The sequence below is a fragment of the Bactrocera neohumeralis genome, chromosome 4 (assembly GCF_024586455.1).
Source record: "Bactrocera neohumeralis isolate Rockhampton chromosome 4, APGP_CSIRO_Bneo_wtdbg2-racon-allhic-juicebox.fasta_v2, whole genome shotgun sequence".
NCBI classification, from domain to species: Eukaryota; Metazoa; Arthropoda; class Insecta; order Diptera; family Tephritidae; genus Bactrocera; species Bactrocera neohumeralis.
Genome location: NC_065921.1, coordinates 61,160,730 through 61,170,416, shown reverse-complemented (window position 1 = coordinate 61,170,416; position 9,687 = coordinate 61,160,730). Strand labels below are relative to the sequence as shown.

The 9,687-nt window shown below is 35.6% G+C and overlaps 1 long non-coding RNA gene across 2 annotated transcripts; it reads right to left on the bottom strand.

Moving 5' to 3' along the window:
* Positions 1-4,309: 4,309 nt before the first annotated feature.
* LOC126754666 (uncharacterized) lies at positions 4,310-8,216 on the bottom strand. Of its 2 annotated transcripts, none has more exons than XR_007666316.1 (6): positions 7,168-8,216; positions 5,305-5,523; positions 5,103-5,247; positions 4,913-5,047; positions 4,561-4,836; positions 4,310-4,498 (listed from the first exon to the last, which is right to left on the bottom strand). It is a non-coding gene; the product is annotated as an uncharacterized LOC126754666 (long non-coding RNA). The 2 variants fall into 2 exon arrangements; XR_007666317.1 differs by having other exon boundaries at positions 5,146-5,247.
* Between the last annotated feature and the right edge of the window lie 1,471 nt (positions 8,217-9,687).

Sequence of the window (9,687 nt, the reverse complement as noted above, 5' to 3'; positions counted from 1 at the left end):
TATTTATTTTTCCAATTTTTATCTGCTTCGCCGGTTACTTTTTTATTTGTCAGTCTTGCTGCGGCTGCGTTTTACGCGTTTTACAGTCTTATATCAAAGTTAGTAAATAAGTCACAGCTCCGCCGTCTAAGTCGGTCCAATCGAAGTGCCACCCACTTAAGCGTAAATTAGTTTCAGCTCTTTCCTCACCAGCTAATGTTGAATTTTGTCGCACTTTACGTTCGAAATGGAAATTTAAAATTGCTCGAAGCGAACCCACTAAGCGCAATTTTCAGTAACAGTATCACAATAAATGTTATAAGCTCCTCGTTCTACAAGATTAATCTTTTTATGATAAGTATTATTAATCATTTGCAAATGCTATCATAATTATATATATATTGAATTGATCCATAACTTGATAGATACAGATTTTAATTCCAAAGATATTTCAGTGTATTATCTGCAATACTACCTTCGTCCAAATACAGTAAGCTAACACGTGAAATCTGTACGATTTTGTTTCGGAAAGCACTCAATCTTCTAAGCGCTCTTACATACAATATCTTAGCCACCTACACCCCAAACAAAAAAAACAGAGCTCAGTGTGAATTTCAGTCTGAATGCAATATTCAGTTTTATCAAATATTTTTAACGAAATATACTTACATATATTGCTGTGAGCAAAAAATAATAATGCTTGGTTTTTACTAGGGCAAAATAATTGACTTCAAAAACTGCCTCAATGAACAGCTGTTCATCTGGTGCGTCAAATTCGTTTTCATTACAACATAATTCTAAACCTGTCGTTAAGTTTTGGTGTCAGATTATTGACAACTCGTTTTCACTATAGGTGGCAATTGTGAACATACAATTTCACTAGCTGCTATTTTAAAAATATAATTCCTTTTAAAAAAGTGCGTGAAAAACAAAAAAAATTATAAATATAGCAAATTTGCTATTGCAACTGCGGTGCTATGTCTTGTAACGACATTAAAAGCTTGAAAAAAGAGGACTAATCAAAGAAATCCAAAGCAGTGAAGACCAGAGGCTAAAAGAATGTGGATTTTTCACCACACTTAGATTTAAGCTGGTTTCTGAGAATCCAAAGTGGTTAAAAAATTTCCTGGGAACAACTCTGGAAAACTTCGACTTTTTAGTTGAGTTTATTACCCCACATATAGGGTAGTCGAAAAAGTATGTTCGTATTTCTAATCATACTCGTACTTCGACTTATTTTTTTTATATTTACAATGAATCTTAATGATCTTAAGTCAACCGTTTTTGTCATTTTTCTGCTAGAGACATTATTCCATGAGTGTAAAATTTTGCTGGTTTCTTGGCGAAAAACTGCGACAAGTAATTTTCACAGGCTTCTCCTGAAGCCAACTTTACTCCATTAAGGGGGTTCTGCATTGACCGAAACAAATGATATACCGATGGTGCAAGTTCCGGGACGTATGGTGGATGCATCAAAGCTTCCCAGCCAAGCTCTTCCAGTTTTTGCCGAGTCATTACAGATATGTGTGGTCTAGCGGTGTCCTTATGGAAGATGAGTCCCTTTCTGTTGATCAGTTCTGGCCGTTTTTTTCGATTGCTTGCTTTAATCTCATTAGTTGTTGACAGTAAAATGTAGAGTCAATATTTCGACCACGCTGGAGCAGCTCATAGTCGATGATTCTTTTCCAATCCCACCAAACACTCAACTTTTCGAGGCGTCAATCCTGGCTTTACGACTATTTGTTGAGCTTCACCACGCTTGGACCATGATCTTTTTCGTATTTGATTATCTTATTGTCGTATTCGATCCACTTTACCTCTTCTGTTACCATTCGCTTCAGAAATTGTTTGAAAGAATCGCAGATATTAATTCGGGCCTTAAATTTTTCACAGAAAATTCAGGTGGAACCCAAACATCGAGGTTCAAATGGTTCAAAATCGTTTGATGAAGAATATTAAGTTCTTTAGCGATGTCACGGCTGCTTATGTGACAATCCTGGTCAATATTTTCCATAACTTAATCGACTTTTTCAACGATAGGTCGACCAGAGCGAGGTGCATCTTTCACTTCGAAATTTCCAGAACGGAAGCGAGCGAGCCATTGTGGTGCTCCACGAACTGATACAGCATCAGAGATATACGACTGCAACGACATTGAATGACAAAATACGAAAATACTTTTTCGATTATCTAGTATTTATAAAAGAAATACAAGATTTCGTGAAGCGATCTCGGTCGGTGAAAGACTGGCGGCAACACCACGCTATTTGGCCACAGGCGATAATTTCTCGAGCCAAATGAGTATTTTGCTGTTGGGAAAATCTACCATTTGTAATTTTTGAAGCTTTAAAGAATGAGTTTTTAAAAGTGAATATTCCAATCTGTTCGTGCATCATTGAAATATAAACTATGTAGGGCTATAAAGCTTTTTTTATAACCGCGCAAATTTACAAAACATAATACTTTTTAAGCTTAGTACATGTTAAATAGGACTTACTAATGTGCACAAACGAGCATACGCATAATTGTTTGAGCGAAACATAGCGTTAGCAAAATTGTACAAGGCAAACGCAAGCAAACAGAATGCAAATACAATTATTAACCGCATTAAGGTGAATGACTTCTAATGCTTAACCTTGAATATTATGCAAGTAAGAAGAAACAGAAATAGCAAAAAATATGTAAAAACATATGATCGAAGTATGCAGTAGTTCGCAACATACAAGAAGAATGGGTAAATGTTTTTAACAGGAATGTAATTTCTCTAATTGCTCTGGAGAATTAGATGGGAAACACATAGCGATTCAGGCTTTTTTTAAAAACTGAAAATGGGCGTGGCATCGCGCACTTATGGACCAAAAACCATATCTCAGGAACTACTAATCTAATTAATTTTAAAGCAAAATAAAAAAAAATATGTAAATGACGGATAATGAAATCTCGATTATCACTTTATCATGCGAGTGTATAAAATGTTCGGTTACACCCGAACTTAGCATTTCTACTTGTTGTTTATAGAAGTTGGAGGTTATGGTCGTGAATCTGTTTTTGCAAGATAAAGCTATTGCATGATAATGAAGTTTAACTAAATTAAAATATCTTGTTATTTTACTATATTCAGAGCAGCTGACGACGCTTCTGTTTAAAAATGTACTTGATGAAACCATTCAGCTTCCGCAATGAAGTGATGTTATATAAGATATTTAATTATAGACCATCTAGAGCAGTGGTTCCCAAACTTATTTTTTCTACTGCCCACTTTGAGAATAAATATTTTTTTAGCGCCCCCATTTTCATTCTTTATCCTTTTTTTATTTTCCACATAAAAGATTTAAGGAGTTCAAAAGCTCAAAACGTGCGTTACATCAGCTACCTACCCGACGTCATTTCGCAAGTGATAAAATAAATTATTTAAGAGCTCAAAGCATTCGCTACATCAGCTCGAACCTACCTACCCTACACCTTTGCGCAAATTATTATATTATGATAGCAAATGCCCACATACAGATTTGGCAATGGCAATAGCAATACGTTTGACAGATAGCATTCTATAAATTCTATCCTGTCGAGATGCCCCGTTATGAAACGGAGCCGATTGACATGATTTTCATTTTTTCTATATTCAGTAAAATAGGACAGATATATGAACTACGCGGAGAGAAATATAGAACCGAGTTTGAGCAATCTTTTAATTCATACAAGTTGTTGTTGAGAGTCGAGAGCTCATGTACTCGTTGTCTAAGACGCCTCCTAGCTAAATAAAATTACAAATAACCCGCCAGACCTCTACACAATGCCCCCATTTTCTTTCTGGGTCTCTTACCGCCCCCTTGACACCTGCAGCGCCCACAAGGGGGCGTTATCGCACACTTTGGGAAACACTGATCTAGAGCAAGAAATGTGGTGGAAAATGTGTATCGCGTTTTCGGATCGTCATGTTACTCCCGAACAGGCAAAAGTTATTGCCCTCGCGGTTTGTATGTAGAAAAAGACGCAAATGGCATTACTGATTCTGGTAATTGGAAAATGGAATTGAGGGAAAATATATTGCTTCCATCAGTTCGGCGAAACAGCGTTTTAGGGAGTCTAGCAGACACTATTAATGTTCACGAATGTTTTATGTAGTATTTCATGACTCCTAATGGAAAGGTTGAATGGAAATATAATAGACCAATAATGCATAACTCGTCTTTGTAGTCATTTTCTCTTTCAAGTATGCAATTCCTTAATTTTAGTTATTTTGTAAATACAAAATATTTTCATGGTGCTATTTTATAAACTTTCTCAAATTTAGATGAAACAAAAGTAATATAAATTTGGATTCAATATATAGTTTTTTTATAAATGTATATGTTATACAAAAAATATTACATACTTAGTTTTATTAATTATAATTATAATTAAAACTATTTTAAAAGTTTGCTTTCTCACTTGAAAGAAATGTTAAAAAAGATAAGGAACATTACATTTGACTAGCATAGAAAAAAAGTATTGCCAATTTGAACGGCATGATGTGGAGCTATTAAGAAAAATAGCAAAATTAGGTTTTATTAACACATACAATTGTGCAAATGCTCTTACCCTGGTAATTTCTTTTAGTAGATGAATATCAATTCAACTTGCTTGAACTCCTTTGCTTATTGTGGATATTCTTGCCTAACTCATCCCAACCATCAGTTTTAGTTGCTGATGTGAGGGACTCTAGCGCACGTTCAACTAGTTGAGTATACTCATCACTGAATTTTTGCACTCGACGTCTTCCTCAATTACCATGTGATCTGGATGACGTTAATGGTATATCCGACTAATTTCTGACTCCAACAATGTTGTTGGAGAGCTCGAGGCCGATAGACTGACCTATAATAACAATAATTCATATGGTAAACAAATAGTAATATTTTTACAATTTATTATGCATTATGCATATACTCACATTTATTAGATTTGAAGTGGAGTTCGCTTCAGCACGCAAAGTCGGCTCTAGAAACTTCAATGATATATAGAGTGGCCTCACCGTGGACGTTCTTCCTTTTTCACTTCTTGTGTGACTTATACAATTAAAGGCCACCTGGAAGAAATGTTTGTTAAAATTTTTTTTTTTGTAATACTTTACAAGAACTTACGTATAAAGAGTAGCTAGAGTTGTTCCATTCATATTTCAGCCACCTCATGTTACTGAGCTTCTCGAAGGGTTCTGTCCCTATATACAGTGGAAAGGAACTTCCATGATCCTTCCCTGGATTCAACTTCTTGAACTAGATGCTGAAACTGCAAAAATTACAAAAATAAATAAATTATATCCTGAAAATATAACAAAAACCTTACCTCGAAATCGTCAAAAAACTTTTTGAAAATACGTTATCCTTTTTAGCAGTTTTCGAACGGCAAACAAAACCAAATTCCAGCATCGCGGCAAAATTAATTTAAATGTCTAATATTGCCATAAATCGAAGTTTAATTATTTTGATTTGGTTGTCATTTCATATGACCGTGCTTTGCCAAATATGCCAGCAAACGTAATTGACAACATTTGACGTTAATGACCTAAAACCAGGAAAAGACGAAACCGGAAGGATAAGTGAAAACCATCATTAAGATCATTTATCCAAAACAGCATCGCGTTAACGTCTGTGAAACAATGCTTTGCGACTATCAGTATTGCATGAAACGTATTATTACTGGCGATGAGTATTGGATATATGCTTACAACCGGGAAACAGATGATCAATCGGTCGAATATCTTGGCAAAGGTGAACCACGTCAAAGCAGGCCAAAAATCAATGTTATAATGAAACTTTTTTTTCGATTATCGAGGTGTGGTGCATTCCGAATTCTTTCCGACCGGCTAAACTGTCAATAAAATACACTACACGAAGCTATTCGTAAAACGCAGCCGCAATTGTGTACCGACAACTCTTGCTTTCTGCACCACGATATTTTACCATAGCATACAGCATTAACTCTTCGTGAGTTTTTAGCCAAATTATCCATCAATATTTTGCCGCTGTAACCATATTTGCCTGAATTAACTCCGTGTGACTTCTGACAATTTAGCAAACTCAAACGACCGCTCCAGGGAAACCATTTTGAGTCAATTGAAGAGTATTGGAGCCAAGCGGGATTACATTGTGAGAGACGACATAGATTTTGAAGAATAAATTAAGAATTTTAACATTATGAACAAAGTACCCTGGTCGAGCCAATACTCGGGGTAATGGAAGTAGTTTATGACATAATATTATATAATATTTCTTATTTTTTTATTAAATTTGAAAAAGAAAATATCCATATGCATGGAAAGGTTGTTTATACTCATTTTAGTTTGGAATATAATAATCATTTGTGTTTGAATGAGTTAAGCATCCACCCACTCTACCCGGGAAAAACTGGCGCACCTTAGCAAGACACAGCTCAATATACCACAGCCGATGACATCACAACACAACTCAACACACCTGTCCACCAACTCACTAAACAAAAAGGATGGATAACGGGACAGCAGACACAATTCGTTTACACAATTCGTTCTTGATACAATCGCTTATACACTGCGCCGCGATAACGCCTCACGCTATTCTACGGTGCGCGTTAATTCGAATCGTCAACAATCCAGAGCGCTACATCACATCATCTATATATACATCAGCAACAACCTGGGTACATTCGCCCAAAGATCATCTCTTACTGCTTCATACCGTCTCGTTGATCATCAAGTGCTTATATTTATATTATACATCTTTATTATACTTTCCATATTTAATGGTAAACAGATATAATAACCTGCGCAATTAAAATCATTTTAATACACTTGTATTCTTTGTTAATAATGTAAAGGTGAGTGAATTATTGAAAAGGACACCTGGTGCGTATACATTTAATCAACTTGTTTTAATTATTAGAACTGAAATTGCTAACTTAAAAAAGGAATTTCAGCAAAATGTCTTATGATTATATGGTAGCGCTCCATTTCCTTATAATTCTTAGCATGTAAATGATGTCCAGTAAGAGTGTAAAAAGTTTTTTTTTGAATTATAGATTTCTTACTTACACCTGCAAAAAGTGTACAATGTGAATTTGTTTAAATGTTTACAGTTTAATTTAATGCATTTGAAATGAAAAATGTGCGTAAAGTGTGTTGAGTGTAGTGAAATAGCTTGTTGAAATGTTTGAATTTTTGGAATTTTTTACCTTTAAGTCGAATAATCTAAGCGTTTGCGGTACCTATAATCCGGAATATTTTTTAATCAAGAAGACTTCCTCTTTCCAACGGCACCTTCACATCGCGGCGCCAAAGGAGTCATTATACACTTATTTTCAACTCCTTTATACCGTTAAATCATTCCATTAAATAAATCTTGCGTTTCAGATTTATTTTGTCACTTCATCAGCAGATTGCAACGTCACATGCAAAGTGGTAGGATATCCAGGCACTAAGAAGGATGTAAAGCCCGTTAACCCAAAAATCTTGATTTGGCACAATAATAGCGAATTTTTTCAATTTATTAATTCTTTCTGTTTGCTTTACTAAAAATTGACGTTTGCACAAACTTTATGCCAGAAGTGCAAATTTTTCTAAAAAAAAATCAACTACACTTACACAAAGTACTTAAAAAAACATTTCTGTACACCTGACAAGACAACAACGCACTTTATATAAGCGTAAAATTATATTTAATTGCTTGCTACAAGAAAAAATAACATACAAGTATATTCACCCACCAACACATAGCTTAAATAACTGGCAGGATATTTGAGTGCTACCGAGTAAGCACAGAAAAGCCGTTTCAACGACTCACGACACTCGTTGTCGGCTGCGGCACACACACAATACAAACGCTATTTAACGACATACTGAATCGCGCAACACATCCCGCTCAGCCAACAAAACACTTTGACTTTTGACTTTGTTTTTTTCTTTAAAACTTCAGTTTTTTCTACGAAATGAAACTTTCATTAACCGTTTGTAATTGCCGACTGTGTAGCCGTCAGCCTAACGCGTCCAACCAACCAATTATTCTCGCCAAGTAAAACAAAACCGGCAACCGAAAAAATGCACGCTCGTGTTCTTGCCACACAACAACGACTTGTACGTGTATGCATGTCCGTCCTCCTGCAACAGAAAGGTCAGAAGCTCTGCTTTGAATCAAAAATTTTACGAAAAGCACAAGAATTAGACGCATAATCCATTACTCACTTGTCTCCGTATTTTACCGTAGACACGTTAACATACACTAAATTGTGCCTTCGTATAACAGTTGTTTAAATAGAAAGTGCAGCACTGGAGTTTCGGAAATTCGCAGCAATCGGTTAAACTTTCATACCATATGTTGCTTATGCAAAACATTGTTATGCTGGTGGGTGGAAGCAAGTGTTGAATTTTTGAGCGCAAGACTTCTCAATAAAACGCTCGCTGAGAGCTTTCAATTTATACCGTTAAAGTTCTCTAATCTAAATCGTCGGGAGTGTGATAGTGCCAGTAAGCTCTCGTGAGTTTGAGTTTTACCTGAATTAGCTGAATGTGGAGGATGGAAGCAAGTGTTGATTTGCTGAGGGCAAGGCTTCTCAATGAGACGCTCGTTGAGAGCTTTCAATTTATACCGTTTAGTTTCTCTAATCTAAATTACCGGGAGTGTGATGGTGCCAGTAAGCTCTCGTGAGTTTAAGTTTTACCTGAATTAGCTGAATGTGGAGGATGGAAGCAAGTGTTGATTTGCTGAGTGCAAGGCTCTCAATGAGACGCTTGTTGAGAGCTTTCAATTTATACCGTTTAGTTTCTCTAATCTAAATCGCCGGGAAGTGTGCGAGTGCCAGTAAGCTCTCTTGAGTTTTCAAATAGCAGAGTCAGCTGAATGTCGGGCAAAAGTTTAGTGCAACTTTAAAGGTTATTTTGGGAGAAATCAACATAAATAAACGGTTTGAAAGGAAAATGAAAATATTTTAAAGCTGGGCTATTTGGATATTATAAGGAAAACGGATAGGTTGCGAAGTTTTATCAACACATATCAACGTAACGTTTTTTAGATACAAGGTTTAAATTTTTCGTGGACTTCTTTTGTTTTTACCTGCGTCGCTGAGGTTTTTCCTTTAGAGGATATGGTTTAAGGGGTTACATGGGTTTCCTTGCCTTTTTTCTCATATGGGCCATTCCATCAATTGGCGACATGGTTTTGTACCCGTGGTTTTCCGATTTTGACCAAACTATAGAATATCATAACATAGACCAGAAGAAGAATATCCGAAAACTTTTTAGTAGTCAAAGTTGCTCCACTAGTTTTTGGCGCGCAACTCAAACTCCGATCAAACAAAAAAATAACTTTTTTTTTAATTTTTTAAAGATCTGAAAATTGAGTGCAAAAAATTTTGAAGTTATAGAGTTTTATATAAAAAAATCTCAGCTTTCTGACAAAAATAATTTCAAATTCCATTTTTTGAAGTTATACTTCTTATACGAGTTCGGAAAAGGTTGCGTTAAATTCATAAATGCGCCACCTCTTGCCAATGCTTATGCTATTGTTGTTTTTGTAGAACAATGCTTCAATTTTTGGTTGGTGACATATTCAATTAAAAATAAATTCTGTTGGGGTCGAACCTACGTGCTCGTCGTAACTTTCCAAGCGCTTACCACCAGCACCAGATGCATGAAAGAAATATACAATGGATCGCCGATTGTTACCTCTTTCCTTGCTGCTGCGCATATGTATGTTTGTA